Here is a 6574-nt window from a genome sequence, read left to right as displayed (position 1 = left end):
AGATCCATGGCTGTCGCCACGCGGCGAAGCAGGTCTTGGTGAGCCTTCAGGTCTATTGGCGGAGGCTCCTTGGTAGAAGCTCCGGCCACCGCCTCGTCCGGTGAGGACGACGAGGACAAGCCCTGGACGACGACCTCCGTCGAAGGACCTGCGGACTGTTCGTCGGCTGGGTCGGGCTGCATGGTCCTCTCGCGGTCAGGCTCGCGTGGTGGTGAAGGGGGCGGTCGGCTAACAGTCGCCTCTGGTACCCTGCGCTCAGAGGCAGGGGCTCTTGGGGGCAACGGCACCCCCTGAGACTCATACTGGGCCCATGGCACCCAGAATCCCCACTGCTGTGCCCCCTGAGGTTGACTGTGTGGGGTAGGCGGTAGGTGTCCATTGCTGTCCGCCGCAGAGGCGACCGACGCAGGGCGGGATGGCCATGGCGGTGCCGAGGCGCTGATGGATTGCGCCGTCGACTGAGGCAGTCAGGCCCTGGACAGTGCCGAGGATCGGTGCCGGTCTTCACGGTACCGTGATGGTGACCGAGACCAACGTCTGCCGCGGTGCCGGGAGCTCGACCAGTGCCGGGAGCTCGACCGGGATCCGGACCTGCGGTGCCGGGAGCGGCTGCGCGAGTCGCGGTGCCGGGAACGGTGCCGGGACGGAGACCTCCGTCGGTGCCGACGCGACGGCGATCGGGACCTGGTGCGACGCCGGGAGTGCGACCGGTACCGCGATGATGAACGGTACCGGGACTGCGACCGACGTCGAGACGGCGACCGGTACCGCGATGGCGAGTGGTGCCGAGATCGCGAGCGACGGGACGGTGACCTGCGGTGGGACCGGGAACGTGACCGGGAGCGTCGTCCGTGCCGTCTGTCTGGAGAGGGCGGCCGGATCATCATGGCCGGTTTTCCTGCTGACACGACAGCCCGCACCGGCGGTGCCGGGGGCCGGAGGCTCGGTGCCTCTATGAGCTGTATAAGCTCGCGCGCCGAGAAGAATGTCTCCGGCGTAGATGGCAGCCGGGGCTCGACCACGGTCGGTGCCGGGGAGCGTGGCGGTGCCAGACTCGACGGCCCTTGCGGCGCCGGAGTCAACGGCCCGGTGCACGTCTTGTGCACGGCCACCATGGGGGCCGCAGGTGGCGCAATCGTCTTCGCTGCTGAGTCCTCAGCGCGGGACTTAGCAATCGCCTTCGGCAGCTTGCGCTTCTTAGAAGGCGAGAGCGAGCGGTGCCGGGTCTTCGGAGCCGCTGGCTGAGGCTGCGGAGCCGCGATGCCGGAGCGGCTCGGGGCCGCCGGTGGGCTCTGCACTGATGAAGTTCTCGGTGCCGGCGCGGACGGTGCCGGGGCCTGGAACGACGCCTCCATTAGGAGCTGTTTTAATCTAATGTCCCGCTCCTTACAAGTTCGCGGCTTAAAGGCAGAACAGATTATCTGAACACTTATCTGTTCGGTGACCTTCTCCAAGGCAACGGAGGCAGGCGTCGTGCGGGTCCCCGATTGGCATAGGCCTCTGGCAAGATGCGCAGCGCTTAAAGCCCGGTGCCTTCGGCATGAGCCCGCACCAGGGGAGGAGATACCCCCCTTAACCTTATCCTAAAACCTAACTAACTATCAAAAACTATCTACACTAAGTACTAAACGAACTATATACAGAGAACAGTAGCGAGAGCTAGGGTGGTGGAGGACAGAGAGCACTCCACAGTTCCAACTGGCCGTCACGGGCGGTAAGAAGGAACTGAGGAGCGGACGGGCCGGCTGGGGTATATAACAGGCGCCATAGCGGCACCACTCCAGGGGGCGCCAGCCGGCCCGCCGGAGTTGCTAGGGTAAAAAAGTTCTGAAGAGCCGTGCACGCGCGGCGCGCACACCTGACTGGAATGGATAGGAGCAACACATCTCGAAGAACAACAGTTACTACGGTGAGTAACCGTCTCTTTTGAATTTGATGCTGGAGTTTTGGCCACAGGCCATGACTTAAGCTTCACCTCTGCCCCCTTTTTGCTGAATAGGGCATTGTCTACCTTGTTCTCCAATCCCTCAATATGTTTAATTACTTTTGAAATTACCATCCTAAACCCATACATTAAGGGGCACCTCTCCCCCTTTTTAACTTCCCCCAGTGATTGCTTCACCCTCACCTTGATCACCCAGGGCAGTAAAGGGTTCTGTCACCTCCTAAGGTGTGAAACCAGATCTCTTACCATCCTGAGTCTTCCTGGCTCCCCGCCAATGTTCCCTCTAATTTTTTTCCATCCACGTGTAGAATAAATTTTATCTGCACTGAGGTATGTGCATATGTGTGCCTCTAGTAGAAACAAAAACCTTAAATATAACATATATTTTTTAAAAGTTACCATAACGATAATTACTCCCGCCAGGACCGGTTAGGCATTTTAGAACTCACTTCGCAAAGACACTTACATTTAATTAAGAGAAATAAAAATTGTGAAATGCATAGACCAGTCAAAACACTAACATAACACACTTTGAAAGAATAAAATTACAGAGAATATATGTGCATTGCAGGAAGCACCAAGAAGTAACAACAATAATACAAGTATGTGTTGGGTGGTGAGTGTGAAAGAGACAGTGTGTGTGAGATAGAGACTGTTATGAGTGTGTTACAGAGAGAGACACGCACACAGCGACACTGTGCGAGACAGACTGTGTGCGCGCTGGGGAAAGACACTCACTAAAAGCTCTCCTGCTCTGTCCTGAGCCCTGTTCTCTCCCCTCCCCCGTTCTGTGGGGATGGGGTACATGGGCAGGGGGGAGAGAGCGCATGGGCGTGTGTGAGAGAGAGACAGATTGTGTGAACTGGCTGCCGGGAGTGAGTGCACTGTCTCTTTAAGAAAGGCACTCAGCCACTCACTATTCAGACCTCAGAGGGCAGCAGCTCCACATCCCCTCTGCCCTGCTCTGGGGTACAGGAGCGGGAGACACCCTGACGGCAGTACCCTGCTCCTCCCCACCCCCACTCTGAACAGCCAGCGGGAGGGTCCCGGGAGCAGCTTCAGGACAGAGCAACATGTGGGGAGAGGCACATGATGCTCTGCTGTCAGCTGGGCAGCACTTGAATCTCTCCTGCAGGGCCGCCCAAGCACACAGCTTACAAGGAATACAGCTACCCTCAGCTGTGCCAGTGTCTCACTGCACCTTTTTCCCTTGTCTCAGCGAAGTAACCACCCACACCTATTTACCTAGCTGTACCAGTGACTCATCACACCCAGAAGATTTTGGGCTGCAGCCCCTACTAGCTGTACCTCAGGTTCCCTGCTCTCCATGGCATTCTGGCCCATTGCTTTCCTAGATGTCCCAGAGGGACTCTTACCACTCCGGGCAGTTTCCCCTGCTTTCAGCAGAGTAATGGCCCACAGGAGCAGCACCAGTATCCCACTGCTCCCAGCAGATTTTGGGTCTCAACACCTCTCAGTGTGCACAGACATACTCAGGACTGACACAGTTTATGCCCCCCTCCTACTCCCATGAGTCTGGCCCATGGCGTGCTTGTACCGGAGCCTGTGGGCTCAACCCTGTTATGTTATTACAGAAAATAACATGTTAAGAAAAAATACTTCCCACTGGCCTCCAGTCAGAATCCCAGAATAACCTTCAGTGTCCATAACAAGTTAGGATACAGAGTGATGGGGCCATCATGCCTCTAGCTGTTTGTCTGCTCACCCCCGCTCAGGCACACCATTATGTACTTTCTCCTGGGTCCCATGGACGTGACTTGACCTGCTCCTGTTTTAGCGGCCTGTGTTTGCCCTGGTCAGGAAGCTTCTGTTGCTCCAGCTCTGCCTCCACACCCTTGACACGTGGTCTCCAGCTCCATCCATCTCATTTTCCCTAGCAGTCTTTTCCAGTCCAGCCTTCAAGGCTGTGGTCCAATTGCCATCGCCGCTGTCTCTCCTGGCTCATCCGGGGAACTATCTGTCTAATGCCCTGTAGGAGAAAAAGATCCCTAGTGGCTCCTGGTTTGGAGCAGGTGCCCCATCCTGCCTCCTGGCATATGAGTAGAGCATGGCCATTAGCACCAGTTCCTTCTGATCAGCTGCTGACAGACCTCACTGTACACACAGCTCTTCTTCACTGCTTCTTGGTAAGCTCAGCATCTGCTTCTTTGTTCACCCTGCCCTAGCTGTTGTTCTGTGTATCTTATGTTCTATTTCCTTTACCCAAAACAAAAAACAACAGTGTGATGACCTTTGAGAAGGCTGGAAACAGTCAGAACTCACCAGCAAGCTGTGTGTAAATCCTGCACTAGATTATGCCACTGTGATGTCCTGCTCTGGATCCCCAGAACTGTGAGCCACTCACTTTTGCTAAGGCAGAGGGGTAAGAAAGAGCTTTGCTTCTGCTAAACTGTATATCAGCCCCCTGATTTAAGTGATACTGAGCAAGAGGAAAAAAGACTGGTATAGTTATGAACAAAACACAACATGCTTCCTACTGACTAAAACTTAGGGTTGTCTCTGGAAAGATGTAGCCTGCTGGTAGTGTTGCTGACATCTTTGCTTTGACAAGAAATAAACCAAGGTAGACTGACGATAAAAAACAGTTACCTACCTTTTTGTAACTGTTGTTCTTCAAGATATGTCCACTCCACATTAGCTTTGTGTGTGCCGCATGCACAAGCATCGGAAACTTCCCTTAGCGGTACCCATTGGGCTGGTGCCCCCCCGAGCAGTGCCACTGCGCCGTGCATATATATCCCCGCTGGCCTGACCCCCTCCAGTTCCTTCTTGCAGGCAACTCTGACAGAGGGGTAGGAGGGCGGGTGGTGGAATGGACGTGAACAACACATCTCAAAGAACAACAGTTACAAAAGGTTAGGTAACTGTTTTTTCTTCTTCGAGTGCTTCTTCACTAGGTGAATCACAAGCTTGCCTTCAGAGGAGGGTAGGAGTCACAGAGCAATTGATTGGAGGACCATGCCAACAGCCGCGTCCTCCCGGGCCTGCTGGTTGACCACGTAGTGGGTTGTAAAGGTATGCGCTGACGACCAAGTGGATGCGCTGCATGAAGTTGAACTACGTAATACTCTCTATAAAAAAGTATCAACAACACTATTTTGCAAGAATTCCATTTTGAGAATTTAGGGCTTTAAAAAGTGTTTTTTTTCAAATGTACAGACATATACCAAATTTGCAGATCTGTGTGGGATTGCTCTATCCACTGTGCTTAATTTTCAGAATCTAGTGGTGTCTTTTTTTAAAAAAGCCTTGCTCTTCCAGCTGTAAAGCACATCAACTATTTTCAATAATATATTATCTTCTGCAACGGTGTGCCTTTATATACTTTTACCCAGCTTTCTCTTTGACACTTTATGAAAGTGAGCCTATCTATCCATGATTAATGCAGCAATAGTACAAAATGTGCTTTCAGCTTTTATGCAGCATGTTGATCAAGGTTAACAACAATTTGTTCTCAGGTTAGCCCACTGTAAGGTCATGTGCAACGTTCCAAGTAGGTGGCAGCAAGGGGCGCACGTGAACTTTGCTCAAACTCTACTTTGTACGACTGAAGCTGGTCCCTGCGTTCAACTCTCTCGAAGCCCTTTTTGTAGCAGAGGTCCATCACACAGACAACAGTGTTGACTCTTTGGAGGCAATATATTTGGAGTACAAGCATTACTACTAGTTAAGAACTACTTTTTCTCTATCACATTGCCTTCACAGCATCCCATTGTAGGATTTGCATTATTTACTACCCAAATGGACAGCCTGCTATGTGAATGTGGAGAATACATCAGAACCCTGGCATATCTAGTGAACTGCTGCCTTCTAAGATCCTTCTCCAATGAGACAACCTTGATTCGTTCCATGGCATGGGAAGTCACAGAGCGGATGGTAAACCTGGATGTCAACGTTTAATGTTGCTTTTCAAATTGCTATATGAAATATGATGAGGATGACCCCACTGTAGGAGACTAAAAGTAAATTCCATAAGGATGTAGACTGAGGAGTCCTGCTCTGCCAATCCAACATCTCTATGAAGTGTTGAGAAAATAGTCATTTGTAAAGGTATAAACAACTCTGTATAACAGTTACAGATTTAATATTTGAGATACAATCTATTGAAACTACCCACCTAGTTAAATTAACTCTAAAAATTCACATATAGGAATGTGAACTGGTTTATTACATTACTGGCTGCACAGTCTTTGTTTCTTTGAGCTGAGATGACCTGATCCCTAGATTTTTCTCCAAAAGTCACAAATAGTTTGTTTGGCTTTTTAAATAGCATGAGTCTATGGGCTTGTCTATATGTGAAAGTTGTTTTGGATTAAGCTAGAGTGTGAATTTATAGTGAAATCACTATTCCTGGATAACTCCGTGTGTAGGCAATCTACATGTAGCAGCTAATAAGCTTTCAACAGTCAAGACATGTAACCTCACTACCCAAGAATGAGGATAGGACTTTGGAGGAAACACAGGCCATGGTGTAGTGAAAGTACCAAATTTTAATCTGACTTTGGAGGTTAAGTACCACTTTTATCTTCGTGGAAGCCAGTATAATGTAGGTAGATCCATCATATCCAGGAAGTTGCAGACTCAGATAAGGCCCTCAAGAATGAGACC

The sequence above is a fragment of the Mauremys mutica genome, chromosome 2 (genome assembly GCF_020497125.1).
Source record: "Mauremys mutica isolate MM-2020 ecotype Southern chromosome 2, ASM2049712v1, whole genome shotgun sequence".
Lineage (NCBI taxonomy): Eukaryota > Metazoa > Chordata > Testudines > Geoemydidae > Mauremys > Mauremys mutica.
Note: the sequence above shows the minus strand (reverse complement) of the source record.